Below are 25,502 nucleotides of genomic sequence, written 5' to 3'. Positions count from 1 at the left end.
CCCGACCTCCTGATCCACAGCTTTTGCTTTCTTTACCTTGAAGAGCGCCCTGGCTGGAGGGTAGCCCCAGAGGTCTGACCCTTGGCTCGGTGCAAAAAGGTAACCCAGGTATATCCAGATACCTCTGCAATAGGACCCACGAGTGACTCACAGCTGCTTTCTCACCTCAAGCCTCCCAGGCCCCAAGTCGTGTTCAGAATAGCTCAGCCCTGCATGTGTGCAGCGGACTCTATAAATAAGCTTCCTAGAAAATGACTAATTTCATCATCAGGAAAGCAGAAAGAGTAGCACCTCTCATCTGGAGAGGACAATGAAGCAAGAGCCTGCTCTGGGCCCTGCAGTCGAAGGACTCCAGGCAACCTCGCCAAAACCTGCATGGTGAGGCTGTTCAGGGGAGGGTTTGAATTAGATTTCCAAAGGGAAGAGCTGGTGCATTCAGGCTGACTCGAGAAGCCCAGTCTCTGGGCACTGTCCTCCTTCCTCCCAGCCAAGAGCAGAAATAGCTGCTTGCTGTGCATTACTGCAGGCTCCTTCTCTTCCTTTATCCACTTCAACCAGCTGGGGACACAGGAGAAGAAAACTGGCCTGTGACCACAGGCAGCCACTTGCTGGACTGGCCCCTCACCGCTACTCTTAGAAACCAGAGAACCCCTGAGATAAAGGGACTAGGAGATCACCCGGCCTGTCCCTCCCTCACCGATGGAGAATGTGTGTGGGAGGGGAAGAACCTTTCCAAAGCCACTGCCCCATTCAACAAGCGCTCACTGAGCAGCTTCGGGGAGCAAGGCAGCAAAACTAGGAACACAGTGACAAACACACCAGGCCCTTCCCCCCACAACTCCCAGTCTTCTGGGGAGACACACAAGCAAACACTATTGCTCCCCCACCAGCTTTAATAGACTGCATGCACGTGATACCTTGGGGAGCTCAGCTTGTGGTGAGGGGGTGGAGGGGATGTCTTCGGCAAGGGGAATATAGGAGCTGGTTCTTAAAGGATGTTTATAGGTGGATGAGGGGTCACAAGGAAAAGAACTTCTTTCATGGTACAAACAGAAACAGGGGAGCACCCCAGAGGCTCGAGATGGATAGAGTATTTGGCATTAACCGGAAGTAGTTGGTCAACAGGCTGAGGAAGTGATGTAGGCCAGGACACAGCAGAGGCACTTGAATAGAAATCCTGCCACCTGGGTGGGGCTTCCCTTGAACCAAGAGGTGCCACAGGCTCCCCTGTCCCTGGGCTGAGGAGGTCTGTTGTAGGAAGGGTGATTAGTGGCATAGGTTTGAGGAACAGACATTAGACCCAGTTGGTGGTTACCTGATCTGGTCCCAAACTACGTCCGGGGTAATATTCACATAACATAAAATTCACCATTTAAACCATTTCAAATCATGAGAAATGCTGGGCTGGAGGAAGCACAAGCTGGAATCAAGACTGCCAGGAGAAATATCAATAACCTCAGATATGCAGATGACACCACCCTTATGGCAGAAAGTGAAGAAGAACTAAAGAGCCTCTTAACGAAAGTGAAAGAGGAGAGTGAAAAAGTTGGCTTAAAGCTCAACATTCAGAAAACTAAGATCATGGCGTCTGGTCCCATCACTTCATGGCAAATAGATGGGGAAACAGTGGAAACAGTGGCTGACTTTATTTTTCTGGGCTCCAAGATTGCTGCAGATGGTGACTGCAGCCATGAAATGAAAAGACGCTTACTCCTTGGAAGGAAAGTTATGACCAGCCTAGACAGCATATTAAAAAGCAGAGACATTACTTTGCCAACAAAGGTCCGTCTAGTCAAGGCTATGGTTTTTCCAGTGGTCATGTATGGATGTGAGAGTTGAACTGTGAAGAAAGCTGAGCGCCGAAGAATTGATGCTTTTGAACTGTGGTATTGGAGAAGACACTTGAGAGTCCCTTGGACTGCAAGGAGATCCAACCAGTCCATCCTAAGGGAGATCAGTCCTGGGTGTTCTTTGGAAGGACTGATGCTGAAGCTGAAACTCCAATATTTTGGCCACCTCATGCGAAGAGTTGACTCATTGGAAAAGACTCTGATGCTGGGAAAGATTGAGGACAGGAGGAGAAGGGGACGTCAGAGGATGAGATGGCTGGATGGCATCACCGACTCGATGGACAAGAATTTGGGTAGACTCTGGGAGTTGGTGATGGACAGGGAGGCCTGGTGTGCTGCGGTTCATGGGGTCGCAGAGAGTCAGACACGACTGAGCGACTGAACTGAAAACATACGGTTCCAGGGTACTTATTACATCCATAATGTTGTGAAACCACCACCATCATCTAGTTCCAGAAGAGTTTCATCGACCCCAAAAGAAAAGCCGGGACCCCTTAAGGAGTCCCTCCCATCCTCCCCTCCCTCAGCCTCTGGCAACCACTAATCCTCTTCCTGTCTCTCACAGATTTGCCTGTTCTGTGTATTTCAACTAAATGGAATCTTACAATATTGAAGCCTTTTGTGTCTGGATCCTTTCACTCAGCATAACATTTTCTAGGTTCATCCCCGCTCTAGCATGTGTCAGTACTTAATTTCCTTTAACAGCTGGTTAATATCCAACTCAACGGGCAAAGTACATTTCACCCATCCACCATCTGACGGACTTCTGGACTGCTTCCACCTTTCGGGTGTTGTGAATAGTGCTGCTATGATGCAAACTTACCTTTTAAACTCCGCTCCCCCCTTGCTTAACGACTTTGGGCAATCCTCTTTCAATCTGGACCCCTGAGGCTTCATCCCTAGGCTCCACCCCTAGATCCTAGGCTCCTGGAACCTTAAATGTCATCAGTGTCATTCGTCCACTCATGTTTGAAGGTACTGGTGCCCCTGGCGGGGTGCTGGAGACTCAGCCTGGACCAGCCCACCTTATTTTCCAGGAGCTTGTGGCCGATGGGGGAGACAGATCAGGTAACACTGGGGACTGGGTGAAGAGTGTTAACAGAGGCCTGCCTGGGAGGGACTGTGGGCACATCACCTCTGCCTGGAGGGTGGGACGGTGATGTGTGGGTGCTCTTAGGAGACATCCTGGAGTGGATGTCAGCTTTGCCCAGGATGCATGCAGAGAAACAGCTGACAGGTTTGGGGAGGGAGGTAGAGGAGTCTGCACTCTCCTCCCAGGTGGGTGAGGAGGAGCTGGGATGCTGAAGCCAGCATCTCTGGGTGGGAGGCTGAGCCCCCAGGAACCTCCTCACCCAATCCCAGGCAGATATGCCTTCTACCTTGGGTTTCCTGCTCCTGGGGCTCCCAGGGCTCGCTAGAGCAGGGGTCTCCAACATTTGGGATCTAATGCCTGATGGTCTGAGGTGAAGCGGATGAATAAAGAATACGTAGAAATAAAGAATAAATAGAAATAAAATACACAATAACCGTGATGTGCTTGAATCATCCCAACACCACCCCCGCCCCCATCCGTGGAGAAACTGTCTTCCATGAAACTGATCCCTGGCACTAAGAAGGTTGGGGACAATGGCTCTAGGCTCTAGACACCCCAAAGTGTCCACACGGAGTCTCTACCACCTCCCAAAGCTTGAATCCCACTACACGGCCATGTCCTCAGGACCAAACCTGTCCACTCCGACTTCCAGGCCTCTGTTCATGCTGTTACCTTAGCCTGATGTTTCTTTTCCCCCTCCTGTCAAATTTTACTAATTCTCCCCATCACCTCTTTCATGAAGCACCTCCTGATCTCCAGGGAAGAATTAAGCTCTCCCATCTCCACTCCCACCCCACACTGGCTCTTACTCCTTTCTGCCTCTGACTTTGTTCTGCTGCTGTAGTTAGCTGTTTGTGCACCTGCCTCCCCGAGCAGTGACTTGAGAGCACATTCACCCCATCAGCCACCCCTGCATCCCAGGTGTTCAGGGCCCAAGCCTGTTGATGTACACATTAAAGGTCAGGTGGAGGGCAGTGGCAGGGTCTTAGGGGTAGTGGTTTTGAGGGTTCTGGGTGGGCAGAACCTGGCCAGGAGCTTCCCAACCTGGAGAAGACGGCCATATCATGGCCAGAAAGGGACCCAGAATGCCACCCAGGTTCTCATCAGCACTTCAGTGTGCAGGGGCAGAGGACATGCTTGCTTCATGGAGAACCAGGCTGACCGCCTCCTGCAAATGAGCCACGTGCTTTAGAGTGGACAGGTGGAGCGACCTCGCCTTCCTTCCCAGGGCAGTGGCAGGGAAGCACATAGGTGCTCAGTCACCTCCTCATCACCATCCCCTAATGTCTGGATGGGGAGAGATGTTATCTGGGGCCAGGGCAGAAAGTTTTCTCTGGACAAAGCACACAAGATGTGAATGGAGGAGAGAGGCTGGCTTTAGGATATCTCCAAAGAGAAACCAAGGCAAGGGAGATTCAGTACTTGCCTCAGGTCACAAAGGGTGTGAACAACTGTTTTCAGGCACTTAAAAATCCCGATTCCCTTTCGGGAGTTGCCTCTCTCTTCCCCAGGTGCTCTGCCAGTCCCTTGCCGCAGGGACGGCCCAAGACCAGAGGTCAGTTACGTGTCATCCTGTGTCACACCCCAAAGCCTTCTGACAAGCAGCTTTCCTGCGTAAGTCTGTCAGTTTCTGTTGCTGGCACCCACAGTGCTCAGACCGATGCGTGCAGCAAACTCGTGGAACAGATAGGCGAGCCCAGGACTTCCAATGCTTAGTTCACTGCTATTTCCATCCTGCCAAGCTGCCTACCCTCCCTGCCCAGCTGTCCACTGTCCAGCCATCTGTCCCCACGTCTGAGCAGACTGCAAACTCAGAGCGCTCTGGATCCCAAACACAGGGTCTGTGAGTCCTCTGCTTGGGACGTGCCCTGATGAATGATGACGCCTTCTCCACCTTGCTCTGCTCATGGGAGATAGCGGTGTGGGCGTGGCAGACAGCCAAGGGAAGGGGAGACGAAGGGGTGCTGGAGAGGCCCAGGCAGCAAAGGGGTGGGGGCTGGGCAAGATGGAAAGAGTTTTCCATCTTTCACGTGAGTCTGATTCAGGGTCTGGGACACTCATGAGCTTGACTAGTGATGACCAAACACTGCTGCTGCTGCTAAGCCGCTTCAGTTGTATCCAACTCTGTGCGACCCCATAGACAGCAGCCCACCAGGCTCCACCGTCCCTGGGACTCTCCAGGCAAGAACACTGGAGTGGGTTGCCATTTCCTTCTCCAATGATGAAAGTGAAAAGTGAAAGTGAAGTTGCTCAGTCGGGTCTGACTCCTAGTGACCCCATGGACTGCAGCCTACCAAGCTCCTCTGTCCATGTGATTTTCCAGGCAAGAGTGCTGGAGTGGGGTGCCATTGCCTTCTCCATGACCAAACACTAGTGCTTACCAAACACCTACTATGTGTGGGCCACAGGCTGAGGCCCTGGGGATACAGCAAAGTGCAGGCTCTCAGAGCACAGAGGGGGAGTACAGGGAAGCAAAAGGCAAGGGAACACAGGTGGCCTGTTTGATGGGAGAAGTGCCAGGTGTGGGGGCTGCCGGTGAGGCCCTGAGACTGGCAGGAGAGTCGGGGTAGGTTTGCAGGAAGGAACCGATGAGGGGACATGAAGGAGAGGTCAGGCCTTGTGGAGTGACAGAGCAGCAGCTGGGGTGTTCCAGGCCGAAGGGAGGCCCGTGAAGGGGCCTGGAGTTGAGAGGAAGCGGGGCACGCTCAAAGGACTGGAAAGAAATTCAGTCTGACAGGGGCACGGGAAGGGAGTGTGGACGGGGACATCTTCCGAGTGCTCATTTGTCATGTTCTTCGTTTGTGTTCTCCTCCTCCCTCCCCTTCTTTCCAGAGACGTAAGGCAGATCTTAATCTTCACAATGGCCCTAGGAGGAACATACAATCATTACCTTGTAGTTTCTAGATGAGGAAATGGAGATTCAGAGAAGTCCAGTGACCTGCCCAAGGGCACACAGCTAGTAGTAACAGGTCTGCCTCTTGCTGCCCATAGTCCTCAGCTCTCTTCTCTTCTGGCTTTTGGTCTTTGTTGAAAACAACACTCTGAAAATAGGAAGAGAGTGAATGTGAACGAAACAGCAGTTACCTTGCATATGTTCTTTGAAACAATCCTCACCTAGATCTTTGGGGGCAGCACGCCCATTTTACAGATGAAGAAACTGAGGCTCAGGTGGTGAAGTGACTCAGCTTGATTCACACAGCAGGTGACTTAGTGAAGGAGCCGGAGGGGGAGACTCCTGTCCCCAGGGATCCGAAGGAGTTCACAGCTGCAGGGCCATTACCTCGTATGTCCTCCCCAGGAACAGAAGGAAGCCCTGCCCTGGACCCTGGCCTCAGGTTGCTCCACCTGGAGCAGCAGCCCAGAGAGCCCGCCTTGGGAGACTGGCTGGAGTGGAGAGTGTGCGTGATGGTAGCAGCCGTGCTCCATGACTGGAGGAACACATGTGCTCCACGGCCAAGGGCACAGCAGCCCTGGGCTCTAGTCCAGCGTGTGACCCTAGGCCAGTCATTTCCTCCAGTCCGAGTCACAGCATCCACAAATGAAAATTTAAAAAAAAACAAACATGAATTTAATGACATTTAATGGCCTTTGCTTAAGGTCTCAAGTTTTGATTTTGGGGTTAGGGTTAGGTATCAAGGTTTGATGAGGCAGGGCTGGTGGAGCAGGGAACCAGCAGAGGGCGCTCCCAGTGGCAGGGAAACAGGCTTTGGTCCATGGGTGGGGCTGGGGGGGAGCGGGAGTCGGGGGTAGAGGGTGGGGAAAGGGGAGCTTTCCCACCCCAGTCAGTGACTGACACAGGCCCAGCTCCCCTGTGTGGGTCAGTATCTACTGCGGACAGGTGTATCTGTGTGGTGGACAGGAGACCAGAAAATGTTCAATCGAAGAGTGGGATTTCAGGGCTGAAAGGTCATCTGGTTTAATCCTCTGCTCTCCAAGATTCTGAAAACGCCCCACTTCGGCCCCCTCTTTCTCCACCCAAGGTATACAGTTTCACTTACAAGGAGGAAACAGACAGTTACAAATGTGAAGGCGTGATCACATCTCTTGGGAGGGGAGTGTTTTCATGTTTCCTTTCTGTTAGATGCTCGCTTCTACTCGGGATGCCTTGGAATGCACTTCGCCCTTCAGGGAAAAGCACCCGTTTCCCTTCTCTGCTTGAAAAAACACTTTAAGACCCTTTCAAGACCCTGTTCAAATGTGGCCTCAGCAGTACTCTCCCTGACTCCCTTAGAAATAACTGATTATTTTTAAATTATTTTATTTTTCTTGGCCATGCCACGTGGCATGCAGGATCTTAATTCTCCAACCAGAGACTGAACCCAGTGGAGGAATCTTAACCACTAGACCACCAGGGAAGTCCCTTGGTGGTTATCTCCTGATGCCCTGTATCCGCACCTCACACGGAGCGACCCAAACACAAACCTGTGGACTGTAATCACGGCAGCTTCCTTTTACCGAGTGCTTAGGGAGTGCTGGATACCGTGCCAATACTGTACATGTATTACATCACTCATCTCTCACCACAGCCTTGTGAGCTAAACACAGTTGTCAGCCCCTCCTACACATGTGGAGATGAGGACTTGGAGAGACTGAGTCACTTGCTCAAGGTCATCCAGATGGTTCAAACAGAAGCAGGCTTCAAATTCAGTTTGCCTCCACCCCAGACCCAGGCTTTATTGAAGCCACCAGGTGCATGGGCTCTGATGTGGACGTTCCTATTTCCTCACTTAATACTCTGTCTGGCACCAGGAAGATACTCAAGATCTATTCTTGAGAAAAATAAATGAAAATAGGGCTAGGGTTTGAGTGTGTATAAATGGCTCATCAAAAACGCCACAAAGCACAGGCTTTGGGATTGGGCGGCCAAGTCTGAGTCAGTGCTGCCTCACTGACTGCCTGATCTTAGATAAGATGCTTGACTTCTCCGTAGCTCAGTCTCCTGATCTGTGAAATAGGGAAAGCAGTGTCTACACTTCAGAGGGTCTCAGGGAGACTGAATGAATGCTGATCCTTACGTGAAGTTTTTACATGAGATGCATGTAAAATGCTTAGACAGAGTCCAGTAAGCTCTTGAAAAGGCTCTCATCATCTACTGTGGCAGGTGTTGCCTGCTTTTCCGTTAATACAAGCCTTCTCACCCACAGGTGAGGTTCATGGAGGCTCTGGAATGAGCCTGAAGTGAAGTGAAAGTCGCTCAGTCGTGTCCGACTCTTTGTGACCCCATGGACTGTAGCCCGCCAGGCTCCTCTGTCCATGGATTTCTCTAGGCAAGAATACTAGAGAGGGTAGCTGTTCCCTTCTCCATGGGAATCTTCCCAACCCAGGGATCGAACCCAGATCTCCTGCATTGCAGGTGGATTCTTTACCCTCTGAGCTTAGTGGTATGCTAACAAACTGGTTCTCAGAAAAAAAATAAAAATTTTAAAAGCTATAATTTGTGGCATTTGCCAATTTCCCTGGTGTAAATGCTCCCACCATGGCTGATGTCAAACTATGAATGTGAGGGGCCATGCTGCCAGTCTTGGAAGAGATCAGAAGTTTGACTCAAACGCTTGGTGCCTCAGTTTTCTCATCTGCAAAATGGACCAGTAGCACAGAACGCACTACATAAATGCTCTTGTTACTGTTTAGTCACTAACTCGTGTCCAACCCTTTTGCGACCGCATGGACTGCAGCCTGCCAGGCTCCTCTGTCCATGGGATTTCCCAGGCAAGAATATTAGAGTGGGTTGTCATTTCCTTCTCCAGGGGATCTTCCTGACCCAGGGAGCAAACCCGCACCTCCTGCATTAGCAGGCAGATTCTCTACCACTGAGCTACCAAGGAGGCTCATTTAAGTGTTAACTATTATTTTCACAACACTCAGTCTCACTCTTGCTCATCCGGCTCTGACACTGGCCCCATCCCAGCGCCTGGCCTTCCGCCTGATGCCCTGGCAGGCACAATCTCTGTCTCGGTCATCTTCCTTCTAGGACTGAGGCCTTGTCCACTCTTGCAGCTCTGCCCTCTCCAAACGGAACTAGAATCCTGACCTAGCCAGTGCTGGTGACACACACACCCTGATCGCAAATGATTCTGGGCTTCTGATCTCTACCTGCCTCTGGTTTTAGCCCTAGATGTCCCTGATGCCAACCTTGGGCCTGAATGCCAGGGCCACCTGTGCATTGCTCTGGATTGTCCACGAAGATCCTGTCTGGCATCTGCTCCACTCTCCATCACCCACAGAACCACCTCTCATAGGGCTCGTACACACTTGGAAAGGAGGGGGCTGGGGTACAGAGCTAGGTCTGTTCCCACCTGCGGCTAGGGAGAACTCTGGCTCCTGCCACACCTCACTGTGGGGTCTAGTCCTCCATCAGGGCCCCCACCCTCAGCCTCTCAGGTAGCCCTTCTGTGCTCAGGTTGGGAAGATGCTGGCACTTCAGGGTTTGGTAAAAGAATCAGGCAAAACTGAGACCCAGTCAGAGCCTGGGGGGGACACAAGATGGAAACTGTTTGGAAACGTGAGCTGGGTCTGAGGCAGCTTTGCTAGGAGAGAGGACACTGTATGAGCCAGGAAGTTGAATGGAATAGGAAAGAGGAAAAAAGAAGCCAGAATTCAAGGCTGAAAAGGGTCTAGAGACCAGGGGCCGGGGGAGGGCTGTGACCAAGCCTTCAGTCGCTGGGAGAATCCCTCAAAACACAGCAGACTGGATGTTCTGAGGTCACACACCTTAAGGCAGCCACGGTCCTCTGCAAAAAGGATGGATTCGGAGGCCGAGAGACCTGGCTGAAACGCTGTGCTCTGCCACCTTGTCCCCACGGGGTCCTGGACCTGTGTCCTAGCTTCTTTGAGCCTCGGTTTCTTCCTCTGGGCTGCGGAAGCAATAGGAGCTGCCGGTCACAAGCTTATGGTAAAGATGGTGGAAGTGACTGAGGCAGAGAAAGGACGAGGCCACCGGGGCTGACAGCCTCCCTGTCACCACGCTGACCTGCTTCAAAGCTGCCTCTCCCAGGCCCCTCCAAGCCGCTCCTGCCCTCCATACCAGGTGGTGCCATCAGCAGCAAAGCTCTGTTTCCTTTGTCCTTAGGCTCTGCCAGGTATCCTGGAGCTAAGGAGAGCAATGCTGAAGATGCTACCTTGAGGATGAACGGGGCCTCTCTGGTAGAACTGCTCTCTCCCCTTTGGAGAGCCCTTGGTGGTTTTGGGGTCCCCTGGGTCAGACACAGGGCCCAGAGGAAGGTGGGGCATAAAGAGCTGAAAACCCAACTTCATGGGGCTCCCCAGATCCTCTTCCATCATGAACACTGCCCCAGCCCCCAGCCACCCTCACTGTTGCTTCTCAGCCCGTGTCTCCCTGGTCCTCCGTCCTGGACAGGCCCCTCTGCTCCTCTCCCCTGAGCTGTGGCCAGGGCCTGCCGAAGCTCACGCCGCCTCTGGGAAACCTCCCCAGGGAATCCAGCGCACACTGACGTCTCTTCCAGCTGAATTCTTTCCCTAGTGTTTTGATCTGTAACTCGGCACCTGGCAATGGACCACACTCCAGCCTGGGCCACTCCCTGGCTCTCTTGCCCAGAAACTTGACTGTTGTGAGCTGCCCAAGCTGGGGGTAGGAGGGACAGGGGATGGGCTTCCTTCTGTCTCTTCTAAGATGGGGAGTCCAGTACACCGAGGACGGGATGGAAGGCCAAGCAATGTACATCCAGCTCCTTCTGCACATTCAAGTTTGTAAAGGAGATGCGAAGGAGATTAAATAGGAGAAAAGAGGGAAGGAAGAAGTGAATGAAAAGGAGTGAAAGGTGAAGGAAGGGGACCTATGTGAGACTTAGGACCACAGTCACAAGAAGACAGATCAGACCATGATCCAGGCTGCCTTGGCTCATGCTTTAAGGCTTTCTATAGATTACTCTTGATTATGTAACTGTGGCTCAACAGACTCCTCTCTTTGAAAAAACCTTTGGAACTCACCTCCTCCAGGCAGGCTTCCTTGATTGGCTCTACTCTTTTGCCCATCCCCTTGACTCCCTGAGCTGTATTACTTTGCACTTATTAACGCCCATGGATTTCCCATGAATCCAGATCCTCTAGGCAAGGGCTGAGGTCTCTGCCCCATTGTAGTTGAGTTTAATGCTACATTTACCATTTGTGGTCAGAGATTACACTCTTTTTTCCATCACCTTTCTTTGATCAATTTCAGAGGGTGGTTTCGGGATATATTTTGCACAGCTGTTTTAGACCCAATTTGCCTCGAAGTAATCTTGAGACAGCATCTGCTATAATCTTAAATCTGTTTCTTTACTATCAGGCTCTGTGTGCTGGACCCACGAGGATATACAGATGACTAAACCCCAGTCCTGCCCTCAACCAGCTTGCAGTCCTGTGAGCAGAGTGGAATAGGTGCTAAATGTCAATGGAGGCTGTGGGACATGGGTGCCTGGGAGGGCACAGCGGGAAAATCCAGGAAGCTGCACAGGGAATTGATGTCTGAGCATCCCAAGGACCAAAGGACCCGGAGAGCTCACCAGACTGAGCAGAGGGTATTCCAGGCAGAGAACACTGCAGCAGCGGAGGCCAGAAGTGAAAGGGCAAGGCGAGCTGGGACAGGGCCCCTCAGTGTGACTGGACAGTGGGCAGGAGGGGGCCTCATTTCCCACGGCTGAGGGCTTCGTGCATCCTGCGAACACACACAGACTGTAACTCACTTTCCCACTTTCACAGCCCCCCCAAAGTGGGCTGTAACTCACAGCCCACTTTCCCTCGGGAGGATAAAGGCGAGGACTGCCATTCTAGTTGGCATTTACAGATCTGCGTGTCGGGGAGAGTGGGGGTGTAACAATACAGATGGATTTCAAAAACTACTTATGACACAAAGACCACACGCTACCTGAGTTCATTTATACCAAGATCAAGAACAGACAAAAGTCATCTTCAGTGACAGAAATGGCGAGGACGGTTCCCTCTGAGGGCGGGTACTGACTGACGGAGAAAGAAGGAACTCTGAGAGGTGATGGAAACGTCCCACATCTCAATCCTGGTGATGGTTATTCCACTTCATATAGTCATCAAAACTTGCTGAATGCAATGCTGAATGTACATCTTCCTGCTCATAAAACCGACCTTCAAATGTGTGTGAGCATTCTCAGTTGTCATGATGACTGAAGGGTGCTCCTGGGGAATATTCAGGGGAGTGGCCAGGGATGCTGTCATAATAAAGAACTCCCCACCTACAGACCAGCAGAGTCCTTGTTAGAAACACTGCTGTAGGCCTCAGGGAGCTACAAGAGGTTCAAAGAGCAGAGAGAACTGGCTACTTCTGGGTTCTGGGAAGGCAGGGCTTTGAGGTGATGGGAGCCCACAGGTCCAGGTATCTTGGGTGTGAAGTGACACAGAGGTGGATATGTGACTTCCACTGCCACTCCTGGGCCTTGTATTTGGCCAACTCCAGCCCACTGGCCCAATGCTGCCCAGACCTGGGAGGCACCCTGGGTTGTCCCTCTAAGGCATCCCAGAAGGGGTTGGAAGGAGAGCAGCTAAGGGAGTCAGAGGCAGCAAATGTCAGAGGGAAAAGGACAGGCCCCACGCTGGCCTCCCTGCCTCGATAAGCACCGGGGATGCTGACTCTGAGCGTCTTCCTCTGAAACGTAGTCTCAGTGGAGCAGGAGCAGGTGGGAGTTGGGGGCACCCAGGGTGGCCAGAGGCACAGGAAGCAGGGCTGGATGCTGCCACTGCTCCTACCAAAAACCATGTTCTGAAATCAGGAGCCACAGAAGAACACAGCCAGCTCCCACCAAAATGCTCACCTGACCCCTTCCTTCAGGAAGCCTTCTCTGACCTCCACACTGAGCAGGTGTCTGTCCTGGGTCCCCAGAACCCTCAGCTCATCACCAGGGCACAGTTACATACCTAGGTGTGAATTCCTGCTCTGCCACTTACTTGCTGTGTGTTTCTGGCAAGTTACTTAAACTCTCTGAGTCTTTATCAATACACTGAGAACAATAAAAACTTTTCTGCAATGAACTGTGATAAAAGATCAGTGAGATAACGTAGTAAGCACTCAGAAACGTTAGTACTTATGACTACCAGAGTGGGCATCTGTACAGGCCATTGTTGTCCGGATACTCACTGGTGACCCCAACAGACACACACAAGCTCCTGTGGGCAGGGTCCCCACGGCAGGTTGATTTCCTGGCGCAGTAAATACCTGCATGTGTGAATGAATCCCAATTCCGAAAGATCTCTCCTGAGAGCTCTCTTTTTCCACCCACGATGCCTCTAAATCACCATAATTCCTCAGAAATGGAGGGTGGATTCATTTGTATTCTGTTCCCTTTTCTCTCTTCCCTCCAACGCCATGGAGAAACCTACACAACATTTACTTAGAAAAATTAATGGTTTCTTCCTGGACCCTCCACTCCTAAAACTTCATTTAGTGGTCTTTTTCAATGAGTACCCAAAAATCCTTAATAAAAACCACCCTGTGGTTCCTCAAAAAGTTAAATATAGACGTATCATTTGATCTAGCAATTCCACTTCTAGGCCTGGACCCCAAATAATGGGAAGCACGGGCTCAAGTAGGTACCTGTATGTCAAAGTGCATAACAGCATTATTCACAATATCCTAAAGGTAGAAGCAACCCCGGTGTCCATCAACAGATGAATGGCTGAACAAATGTGGCACATACATACCATGGACTATTATTCAGTCTTAAAAAGGAAGGAAATTCTGGCACAGGGTACAACCTGGGTGAACACTGAAAATATGCTAAGTGAAATAAGCTAGCCATGAAAGGACGAATGGCATATGATCCCACTTATAGACGGTACCTAGAACATGTGGAAGTAGAAAGAGGTTATCAGAGACTGGGGTGGGGGAATGAGGAGTCATTGTTTAATGGGTACAGAGGTTCAGTTTTGCGATGTGACGAGTTCTATGGATAGATGGTGACAATGGCTGTACTACAATATGAGTGCATTTAATGCTACTAAACTATATACTTAGAATGGTTACAGTAGTACATTTTATGTATTGCTTCCTAATTTAAAAAAGGCACCCCAAACCAAATCATCAAACCGCTGGAGGGACTCCATCTGAAATCTGACACCCCTCTATCACACCCTCAAGGCCTGTGACTCTGGCCTCCTGGCCCATAGTCTCCCTGTCCAGCCTTTCCTTGGCTCCAGCTCTGGTATCCACTGTTTTCTTTCCACCTCAGGATCCAGGGCCATGTCATCAGCATCCATGAAATCAACCTGCATCGACACATTCTTTAATCGCGTGCTCCTCTTCCCCCCTCCCCAGCAGTCCCGTCCTGTCCACCCTCTTGGGGATGGTTATATCAGAAGCCTTGAGAATCTGAGATGGAAGAGCTGTGTTTGTAAAGATGTTCACTACTGCGTATGTTCTCCAAATAAGAAATGGCTAAGTAAAGTATGGTAAAACCACTGAGGATGGAAGAAGGTCATGCATGAACACAAAAGTTATGAGAAAACGTTAAGTAAAAAATGCTGGGTACAAAACTAGACGTGGACTGATTTCAACTATTAAAAGATACAGATCCATAGAAGAAACAGAATGGGACAGATAAAATCGTGGTTCATCTTACATTTAATTCTACAGTGTGGTTCTGTTATTTTTATGGTATAACTTATTTTTTTAAAGACTGGACCACTCTCCTAGGCAGATGATGAAATCTTTGGGTCCACTCCAGACAGCCACATGCTGCCCACCACTGAAGTCCACTGAATGAATCCCTCCTGAGTGGCTTCCAGAGAATTGGGGGGAGAAAAGGAACATCTCCACTCTTAAGAAAGACATGATAAAGCTTGATACAGTATGTCTCTCTAGGTCTCTCAACCAATCATCTCATCACATGAAGGTCTGTATGCTGCCATCACAGTAACCAGATATAGTCAAGAACAGTTGATGCCCTTCATTAGGCCAAAGTCAGGAATTCTTACTAAGACACTGCTCGCTTACAAATTGTGGATCCCCTGTGTCTAGCTTGAGGGGATCCCTTCCCAACTCAACGTGCTGCACCCCAGCTATAGAAACTTTAAGTCTAGACTGTGTCAAGGGGGGACACAGGAAGGAAGATGGCTTTGATTCTAAGTGCCACAGTTGAGCGGAGAAGGCAATGGCACCCCACTCCAGTGCTCTTGCCTGGAGAACGCCACGGACGGAGGAGCCTGGTAGGCTACAGTCCATGGGGTTACTAAGAGTCAGACACAACTGAGTGACTTCACTTTCACTTTTCACTTTTAAGCATTGGAGAAGGAAATGGCAACCCACTCCAGTGTTCTTGCCTGGAGAATCCCAGGGATGGGGGAGCCTGGTGGGCACAGAGTCGGACATGACTGAATCGACTTAGCAGCAGCAGCAGCCACGGTTGAGTGGGAAAAGCTTTCTTCTAAGAGTCTGGGATTTCTGGAGCTTTGCCAGACATTGCTGGCCAAGGTACTCATCCTATATCTCACCAGATGCTAAAAAGATGGAGGTAACATTAAAGAATGGTGAAAGACCTTATTTTCCACAATGCCACTGTTGATGGTAAGGAAAAGCTTTTTGGTGATGGTATTGTGCAAAAATTAAAAGGGTTAAGTGTTTTTTTCTTCAGCTGACTTGAGTTTCCAGTTCCTAGAAGTGACAAGACATGCAGAAATCAGATGGAATTTGGACCAGGGCACCTAGAGACAGTCTGTGCTTCTCAGATTTAGATTACCTGTCAACTTGCCCCCTCAGAAGGTCCGGCCTAGTATCTGGTTCTGTCTGCTTGGTGGAAGCATCAATCTCCTCTGTGGCAGGACCACCTGTCTGCCTCCTGTATATCACATCATCTGAGTGTCACAGGGAGCCACACCCCGATGCTGCGACACTGGTCACTGTCCTCTGGGAAGATGACAGTGTGGGCCTGCAGACATCACAGACCACTGTGCTGAGTCCTCAAGGGCCCCAGAAACCCAAGCCTTACCGCCCAGAGACGGGAAACAGTATGGGAGAGGGGAAGGACTTTGACCCAGCTCACGTAACTACAAGTAAGCTTTGGACTGAACAGATATACACACATGGAGAGCTATGATGACCCTCCCTGGTAAGAACATCTTTCCTGGTTTGTGGGTTAAATTTTCGGTAAAAGGTGCCATGTATTTTGAAATGTTCACACATATCCTGTGTTCAACTTAATGCAGACAAAAAGCTTTAAACGATTAGCCATCTTCTGGAGTTTTTCCATTCCTACTTGTAGATCCATTTAAACAATTAATTAGGTGCTTGAAGAATTTATACTTCTATAAATAGTTTCTCTCTCCCCACCGCCCTCTCTGCTTTCTTTGAAATCTGTCAATTTATTGAAGAAGATGATAATTCCTTGTCCTGACAATATGGGCCTTTGTGCTGCAGGTGAGTTAATTTAAAATCTCTATAAGGGAAATGGCTGAGGGCATGAGTTGCATAAGGGAAAATCTGAAACGAAACCAAAAGGCTGTATATTTGCACTGGAAAGGGGATGAGGGAAGACCATAAAAGGTTACCATTTTAACTGTATTACAAGCATTTCAGGTGTGTTTGACTATTTCATCTTAGTCAACAGTCATGCTGAACATGCAGACATGACTCAAACTTTCAAACGTGAATGATATCACAGATATTCAGATCATCTGAGCTTTATCATTTTGACCATACACAGCTTACTATGCCCTTACCTTACTATGCTACAATACCTTTATTTAGTCCAAGATATGAGGCTTTAAGAGAAAGAGAAGGTTAGACAGCATCATCAACTCAATGGACATGAATTTGAGCAAACTCGGGGAGATAGTGGAGGACAGAGGAGCCTGGAGTGCTGCAGTCTATGAGGTCGCAAAGATTCGGACACAACTGAGCAACTGAACACCACCACCAACACCAAAAGGCTGCATACATAAATGGCGGTTTCCTGCTTGTTAGACAGCTATTTAATGAGCCACTGCTGAGTGTCGGGCTTGGTTCTCTGGGCATGAAACACGCATGGAGAATGGGACTTTAATTCTCTTGGACCCACTAACATCACGTGATTTCTTATTACTCAGGCCTGTGTGATCTGGGCCTGCCCCTCTCTCCTCCATTTCTCCTTCCCACCCTCCCTCTTGGCCTATGTTTTATAGCCACACTTGCTGTTCCCTGAAAACACCAAGCTATTCTTACCCAGGGGCCTTTGCACTTGTGGTCTCCTCTTCCCAGAATCCTCTTCCCCAAGGTATCCTCCTCACTCCATTCAGGACTTTCAAATATCATTTCCTGGAAGACGATTCTATTTAAGGGTAAATCTCTTCCCCCCAGTCACCCCTCACTGGGTTTTATCTGTCTCCAGAGTATTGCTCACCTCTTGAAATGTTATACTTTGCTTATGTTTTCTGTCTCCCTTGGTAGAGGTAGTTCATCTTTTTTAGCAATGCATCTCTACAGAGTCTAGAACAACCTCGCGCAACAGATGTTTCTATGTGAATAATGAATGAAGCAACGGGTTTTGGACAGTTTGGGGTGCTCAGTGAGTCAGCTTTGCAGGAGTTGCTCTGGTGCCTGGTCAGATCGTGGCCCCCCACTCCCGGGCCTCCCCCTCCCCTTCCTGTTGGACTCTGTCTGTGAACGGACGCTCAGCCACTCAGGTTCCAAGCCTTGCCATCATTTCTCATTCCTCTCTTCTCTCCTCCCATATCCAGTCCACCGCTGATTCTGGTGACACTGCGGCCTCTGCATCAAATCCTCTTTCTCCTCATTCTTACAAGCCTCCCCTGCTCCCCGCCCCGCCCAGACCCTCCTGATCTCTTACCTGTAGGACTGTCATTGTTTCCTACCTGAGCTCCCTGCCAGCAGGCTCTCTCCTCCAATCTGTTCTGTGCGGCCAGAGTGAGTTTCCCAATGGCCATGTCTGATCACGTCTCTCCCCTACTCAAAAACTAAAGGCCGAGCCCTTGGCTTGACACTCCTGCCCCAGCCACTGCCTCCACGCTCCTACCCAGTCTTCCTTCTCACAGCTCCTCTTTTATCCTTTTTGCTCCAGTGGGAATGAACCACTTTCCAGTTTCTACACTTGTCCTAGAAGCCCCTACCACCAGCTCTCTGCTCTTGCTGTTTTCACTATTTGTAATATTTTCCTCCTTCCTTCCACCATACAAATCATGCAGACCCAGCTCCAATGCTACTGAGCTTCTCCAAGAAGCCACTTCTCATCTTCCAGGAGAATAAAGCCTTCCTTCTCAACTTTGTCCAAGGAGTCAGCTGTCTCTTTCAGGACAGGTTTCAGGAAAGGATAGGCAAAGTGACGCAGAAGAAAGGGTTCAGGTTAAACTCTGAGTTTTAACTTCCCCATCTATAAAGTGGGAATAATAACACTACTGATATCATAAGATCAAATATGTAAGTGACAGCCTGTAAGAAAAACTTTGACTGTATATAAATGATCAAATTCAATCACCCTTAGGCGTGAAATAACTGATAAACAAAAGTGCGACTTCTCCTAGGAAGCTTCATGGATGTCCTAGGCTGGCTGAGCCCTAAGTCCAGGAATAGATCAGTGGAGGAGGGATTTTTTGAGAGACAGGGCCTTTCAGGATCTAAAATCTCATGTCCTTGAGCAATCTTTAAGAAGAGAAGAAGTGGAGGGTATATCCATAAGGCCAGGACCTAAATGGTATTAATAGCTACCTATTCCGAGTTTTTTCTATGCCCCAGGCACTGTGCTAAGTACCCTACATAAATGATCTCATCATAGAGTAATAGAAGAGGAAAACCAGGCCCACAGCAGTTATATAAATAAGTGCTTCCTCCCTCCCCCCACCACACTAACAATTTAGACCTGAAAGCTATCCTGAAAATCTCCAATCCAATGATCTTATTTTTCGGATGGAGAAATTGAGACCCAGAGAGGTTATAAGCATTCACTGAAATTGTCCAGCCAGGAAGGAGACCCCAGGTCTCTTCACTCTGAGGGTGAGAGACGTCGCATTGCAATTGCAACTCAGGGGCCACCGCTCATTATGAAGTCTATGCAAATGGTGCTTCTGGAGCACTATGCCATTTACATACCCAACAATATGAGTGGTGGCTCCTGGAGAGATGCCAGCTGGTCACCCTGTCTCTGCTCCTTGCCAGGCTGCTCCCTCAAGAAGGAAGCTCTCGAGACAAGAGCCTCAGGCCCCTAGAGACTGAATACTGTCCTCCTTGCCAACTCCCCCATCCAACAGTCTTTTCAAAGGTGACTGACTTCATCCATTCACCACCCACCTTGCACTCACTCCATCAACACACCTCTCAGGACACCTCTCTGCACCAGGTACTGGGTTCGGCTCTGGGGACACCCAGCTGCCCTTGGGGGAGTCTTGCCCTGAGCCACCACCCGAGCCTGATGGGGCTGTAACTCAAGCCTCCCCAGCAGCTCCATCAGCAGTACCTAGAGGCTACATGGAACAAACATCAAGGAGGGAGAGATGGCCGGACAGGAAGTCCCTGGAGACCTCTGCAAAGGGATGATGAAGGGAGCTTGGTTGGATCAGAAAGCTGAGGCCCTTAAGGTGCAGTGGGGAGTGAGGGGGAAGGCATCTCATCAGGTCAAAGGTGGGGGGGTGATGGCTCCTCAACCACAACATCACCTGGTCCAATTGAGGACACTGTTTCAGTGATTTCAAACCTGAGTACCTGCTTAAGAGAGATCCCCTGTGAGGCTGAAAGAGCCTTTTTTTTTAAACAGAAAATATGGTAGCTAATGAATGGCACCTACTGCTCCAAGGGGGGAGGGGGGCAGGGTGGAATTACAAAGACTTTCCTGATATACTGGGGTAAATTTTTATGTTCTAGGGTTTCGTTGAGGATAAGGATGGAATTGTATAGGAGAGGAAGTAAGTCTGAAAGCCAGGGACGCTAGATTCTAATGCAGGTTTTGCCTTGAACCCTCCTGTGACCTTGGTCAAGCCACCTCACTGGGCCTCAGTTTCCCCATCTGAAGAATGAGGGAGCTAAATGAATTCCCAAGGTTCACCTGGTCCTGACCCTCGAAAGCCACACGATCCCTGGTAAGGTAAGCCCCTCAGAGCTCTGACCCGAGCAATCTCCAGGTTTTGCAGGAGTCTGGGCCTCAGCCGGTAGAAGGGGCACGCTGGGGGAGGGGAACGCGCTGGGCTTTCATTTTGGGGGTGGGTTGGGGAATTGGTGGTTTAAGCTACACGGTCGGGGGAGGCGAAGCGAAGGCTGGGAGCCACGGTTAACAGGCCAGCAGGCTAGCGGCGATCTCCAACCTCCCCCCGGAGCTTCGGACCCTGGAGAGGTAATGCAGCCAGGAGCCGCGCACCCGCCACAGCAGCAGAGGCTCGGACCCGGGACCGCCATCGCGATCCCTCCCCTCTCGGGAACCGCGCACGAGCTTCGTGGGGAGTGGCTGCTGCTCCCTCCCCTCTACCCAGCGCCGGGTCCCCTCCCAGGCTTGGAGGACCCTTCCCCCAGTCCGGGGGCGTCGGGAGCCCCATGGGGGCGTGGCGGGGGCGGGCGCCTGCTTCTCCGCCCGGGGGTCTGGAGGAGATCTGTTGCCGGGCCTCCCTGGGAGGGACCCTGCGCCCTCCACCTCCCAGCTCCCCACACAAAGGCGCCGACTGAGGCGCCGCACTTACCGGCCAGAGGGCTCCGGGCGCCGGCGAGCGGGCGGGCAGGCTGGCGGGAGGATGTGCGCGCGCGAGTGTGCGTGTGTCCCTGTGTGTGTCAGCGCGAGTGTGTGAATGTGTGTATGTGACGGGGACCTCGCCGAGCTCTGCGCGTCTGCGTCTGCGGGGGCGTCCGTCCGTCCGTGGGTCCGTCTGCCCTGCGCTCTGTCCCGTGCTCCGTGCGCGCTCCCTCGCCCGGCCGCCTCGCCAAACCGGCTTCGGCTGCAGAGTCTCGGGCGCAGCCGCCGGGTCGGCTCGGCACCCTCGGCCCCGGCTCCGCCCCGCCCCCGGGCGGGCTTGCGCCGCTCCCCGGGAATTGCGCAGGGCCCGCGGGGCTGGCGGGCGGGGGGCGGGGAGATCCGGCGGCGTCCGGGGCCCAAGTCGGGCGGGATCACAGACCCTTCATCCCTGCCTGACCCTGATCTCGGGCGCCTGCACCCCGCAACTCCGCTTGGAGTCCACGCAGACACTGCGCCCGCGCCAAGGTTGCCTGGACAGGGAGGGCGGGGAAGCGGGAGCACCGCATCCATTTCATTCATGATTTTCTCCTCTCGGAAGCCCCGAGGCCCGGGCCGCGCCGCTACGGCGGCCGTCAGAGGGACCCCGGCAGGGCCGTGAGCACCGAACCCGGTGCAGGAGCGACAGGCAGACAGCTGAGGGTAGGGGAAAGCAAGACAAAGGGGTCATAGCCAGGGTTGGGGGGAATTGTATGGAGGGGGTGCTGTGGCGCTCCCCGCATGACGCCCGCAAGATGTCATTGCCACACCTGCACAAGCGGTGTGGTTGCAAACCCGGGGCGCACGCAGTGCCGGGTGCCCAGGACCTGCTCCCGTACTGTCGGTGGAGGCACTCGCCTTACCACCCTTCCCCGTTGAGTCGCTGAGGAGTAAAACCTTCCTTCGCCGGATCTCACCCTCCTGATGCGCGTCATGGGGCGTGCATCTGTCTATGCTTTATGGGGGGAGGGCACCGGGGGGCCGGAAGTTCAAGGGGCTGCCCACGCACCCCACAGTCCCACGTTCCTCAGGCTGGCGCCCCATTCTGTCCCGACTTTTTGAAATATTGGGAAACACACAGGGCCGGGAAGCTGTAAAAGCTTCGTTTTTACAGGGGGTACCAAGGTGCACCATCACAGAGCTACACCCTGATGCCAGCTACCGCCCTCTTTGACCTGGATTTCTACAATAGCCTCCTTCCTGGTACCCCCGCTGCCACCCTTGACCCCCTGCAGTCGATTCTCTACTGTCAGAGCTAACCTTTGAAAACGTAAGTCAGATGGCGTTGCTTCTTTACTGGAAATCCTTCAATGGCTCTCCACTCATTCAAGGGAAAGCTACAGCCCCTGTAATGGCCTGCAAGGCCTCTCATGAGCTGGCTTCCTTTTGTTTAACTCTGAGACTTCACTTCCTACCGCTGCAGTCACAGGGGCCTTTTTAGTGCATCACCAACATGGTAGCCACCCTGTGGCCTCAGGGCCTTTGCACTGCTATTTTCTCTGCCTGGAAACTTCCCCCAGATAGTCACATGGCTTGCTCCTTTACCTCTTAAAAGTGTTGCCTCAAACAGGCTTCTGTGACCACTCTATTTTAAATGCACACCCACTCCCTCCATTTTCTCCATGGTAGTCATGACCTTTGTTTTGTGTTCCCTGCCCGTAAGGTTCGCTGGCCCTTCACTTCCAGCTCTCACCTTAGTCCTCTGGCATCCTAGTTCTCCAGCCTTACCACACTCTTCTCTAAACAGACTGCATTTTCCCATTTCTAGCCTTTGTTCAGGCTGTGCTTTCAGCCTGGAATTTCTCCGTCCTTCAGCATAAGGCTAATTTTCCCCAAACAGTGCCAGTGTAATGTTGCTGCTGCTGCTGCAAGTCACTTCAGTCGTGTCCAACTCTGTGCGACCCCACAGACGGCAGCCCACCAGGCTCTCTTGTCCCTGGGATTCTCCAGGCAAGAACACTGGAGTGGGCTGCCATTGCCTTCTCCAAGGCATGAAAGTGAAAAGTGAAAGTGAAGTCGCTCAGTCGCGTCCGACTCCTAGAGACCCCACAGACTGCAGCCTACCAGGCTCCTCCGTCCATGGAATTTTCCAGGCAAGAGTACTGGAGTGGGGTGCCATTGCCTTCTCCAAGTATAATGTTAGCAGCTACCATAACTGAGTGTGTAGTGTGTGCCGGGCACTGTTTTGTATGGAATGCCGTCCCTTCCATGTCTTACCTAATTTTTAAGTTCCAGTTCAAACGCCTCCTTCTCCGTGGAGGCGTCTCTCATATTTCCAAGTATGCAGCCCTCATTCCTCTGTTTGCTGTACCAACGGTTCCTTGTCTTTTTGTTTTTTTCCTAGGAGGGGCACAGAGCCCAGCTGGGTCTTATTATCCTCAAGTAGTTTCTAATGGGACAAGGGGAAGGATTAAATGTCAGATCAGCAGGCCACGATGCTTGGTCTGTCTGAAGGCATGGGTGCATGTGTCAGCCGGTACTCAACGACCCTCTTTCTCTTCCAGAAAGCATCATCTCTGTCATTCACCATGAGGCTGATTTTCCCCAGACAGTGTCAGTGTAACCTTAGCAGCTACCATAACTGAGTGTTTAGTATGTGCCGGGCACTGTTTTGTATGCTTCCAATGCAGAGACATTACTTTGCCAAGAAAGGTCTGTCTAGTCAAGGCTATGGTTTTTCCAGTGGTCATGTGTGGATGTGAGAGTTGGACTGTGAAGAAAGCTGAACGCCGAAGAATTGATGCTTTTGAACTGTGGTGTTGGAGAAGACTCTTGAGAGTCCCTTGGACTGCAAGAAGATCCAACCAGTCCATTCTAAAGGAGATCAGCCCTGGGTGTTCATTGGAAGGAATGATGCTAAAGCTGAAACTCCAGTACTTTGGCCACCTCATGTGAAGAGTTGACTCATTGGAAAAGACTCTGATGCTGGGAGGGATTGGGGGCAGGAGGAGAAGGAGATGACAGAGGATGAGATGGCTGGATGGCATCACTGACTCAATGGACGTGAGTCTCAGTGAACTCTGGGAGATGGTGATGGACAGGGAGACCTGGCATGCTGCGATTCATGGGATCGCAAAGAGTCAGACACAACTGAATGACTGAACTGAACTGAACTGGACTGAATGCTCTTCATGGTGACTTTGTGAGGCAGGCATTTTGATATCATCATTCTCAGAAGAGGAACTGGAAAGAAATGACTTCCTTACAGTCAGTCCCACAGTTGCTATATGAGGGGTGTGTGTTTCAAATTAAGATCTAGCTGATTCCAAAGCCCAAGCTCATAGAGCAGAGACCCTGGTGGCTAATGCATGAGGGAGCCTCAGCAAGGTCACCATGGCTCAGGTTTTTGCTGAAGCCAGCTCGGGAATCACAGGGCCGTGGCTCTGGGGGTGAGAGGAGACCTTGCTGTCTGTGGTACCTGGGATGTCCTATGGTGGAGGCTTGTTGTTGCCCTTCATAAAGTCAGCTTTGGAAGGCCAGAGCTGCCTCCTAAGCATTCCTACCTGTGTGCCCTGGGTTCATAGCCCAGCCTCAGCTGTCAGGTGTGGCTCACAATGCCCATGTCAAAGGGTTATGGTGAGGAAGGAGCATGATAATATACTTACAGGATAGGAGGGGATCAAAAATGGTCTTTCTCCTCTGCTTCTTGTAGGGAGTTTCTGTCACTTAGAGACATACCCAAACTTGTCTTCTCACCCTGTTTCTCCCCTGTGCATCCTTTTATTTAAATTTTCCAGATTCCTGTAGTCCATTGAGCGTTGCCCTGGGGTACAGGTAAGGAAAGAAAGCAACATTTATTGAGGGCTAGCCATGTGACTTGTGCGCACTCTCCTTTCTTCTTCGCAAACCCTTGAAAAGGGAGGTTTTGTTGTTACCAGTGAGGACATTGAGGCACAGAGAGCTCAGAGGACTTCCCTATGGCTACAGCCCTCACTAATTAATAGCAGTAAAGAGATTCTAACCTGCGTCTGATGCTGCACTTAGCCACCACCTGTCTTCTTCGATCTCATCACCATGAAAAACAACTCCATCAATTTCCTTTCTCGTCTCTGATGGGGAAGAAGGAGTGTTTTCTGAGGTCCCCAGCAATGAAGTAGTTGTGAGCTTGGGAGGATTTAGGCTTCCTGAGTCATTTTGTGTGACTCACTTACCCTCTCTTGATGGAGAGAGGAAGAGGGGTTTGGGAGAGAGAAAGATGGGCTGAGTAACCAAAGAGTGTCTTGCTGGTGGTTTCTGATGGACTGTTAGAGTCAATATTTCTTGCTTTTGACTTCTCTTCCAATTCACTCTATCAGTAATGAAATGTTTTGCTTTGGTGAAAATGTTCCCCTATCCAGATTTTTATTTATTTACTTACTTCTTTATAACCCGCCCCAATCCTCAAAGGATTTGAGGTTGCTTACCACTGGAGTAGAAACCATAAAACAATGTTAAAATATCAATAGAGACAGAGAAGCAGGACCAGGGAAGATGTAAATAAACTTTGAGAGACAAGACCAAGGCTTAATCCTTGCAGCTGATGTTTATTGAGTTCTTCCAGTCTGCAGAGGAACTTGTGCACATTATTTCATTTAGTCCTTAAGAGAGTCCTACAAGGTGGGTGCTCTTATTATCTTTATTTGGGGATATAGGGAACCAAGGCTCAGAGATTAAATATGATGACTAAAGTCACGTAGCTAGTCAGTCATAGAAAAAGTGAAAGTTTAGTCATTCAGTCGTGTCCGACTCTTTGCGACCCCATGAACTGTAGCCTACCAGGCTTCTCTGTCCATGGAATTTTCCAGACAAGGGTACTGGAGTGGGTTGCCATTTCCTCCTCCAGAGGATCTTTGAACCTGGGTCTCGCAGACTGTAGGCAGACGCTGTACCGTCTCAGCCACCAGAGAAGTTATGGAGCCAGTACTGAAATCTAGTTTGGCT

The 25,502-nt window shown here is 50.9% G+C and overlaps 1 protein-coding gene across 3 annotated transcripts in view; it reads right to left on the bottom strand.

The window, feature by feature from the left end:
- PTPN5 (protein tyrosine phosphatase non-receptor type 5) overlaps positions 1-20,858 on the bottom strand; it is a 58,571-nt gene extending 37,713 nt beyond the window's left edge. Inside the window, exons 1-2 of one of the 3 annotated variants that reach the window (XM_024987324.2) lie at positions 20,557-20,858; positions 5,834-5,984 (exon numbers count right to left, since the gene is read on the bottom strand). The gene's annotated coding sequence lies outside the window, so the exon portion shown is untranslated. 3 annotated transcript variants of the gene reach the window in all.
- Positions 20,859-25,502: the final 4,644 nt, after the last annotated feature.

This window comes from Bos taurus, chromosome 29, assembly GCF_002263795.3.
Source record: "Bos taurus isolate L1 Dominette 01449 registration number 42190680 breed Hereford chromosome 29, ARS-UCD2.0, whole genome shotgun sequence".
Classification (NCBI taxonomy): domain Eukaryota; kingdom Metazoa; phylum Chordata; class Mammalia; order Artiodactyla; family Bovidae; genus Bos; species Bos taurus.
The sequence above is the reverse complement of the archived record's forward strand: the minus strand, read 5'-3'. Positions and strand labels throughout refer to the sequence as shown.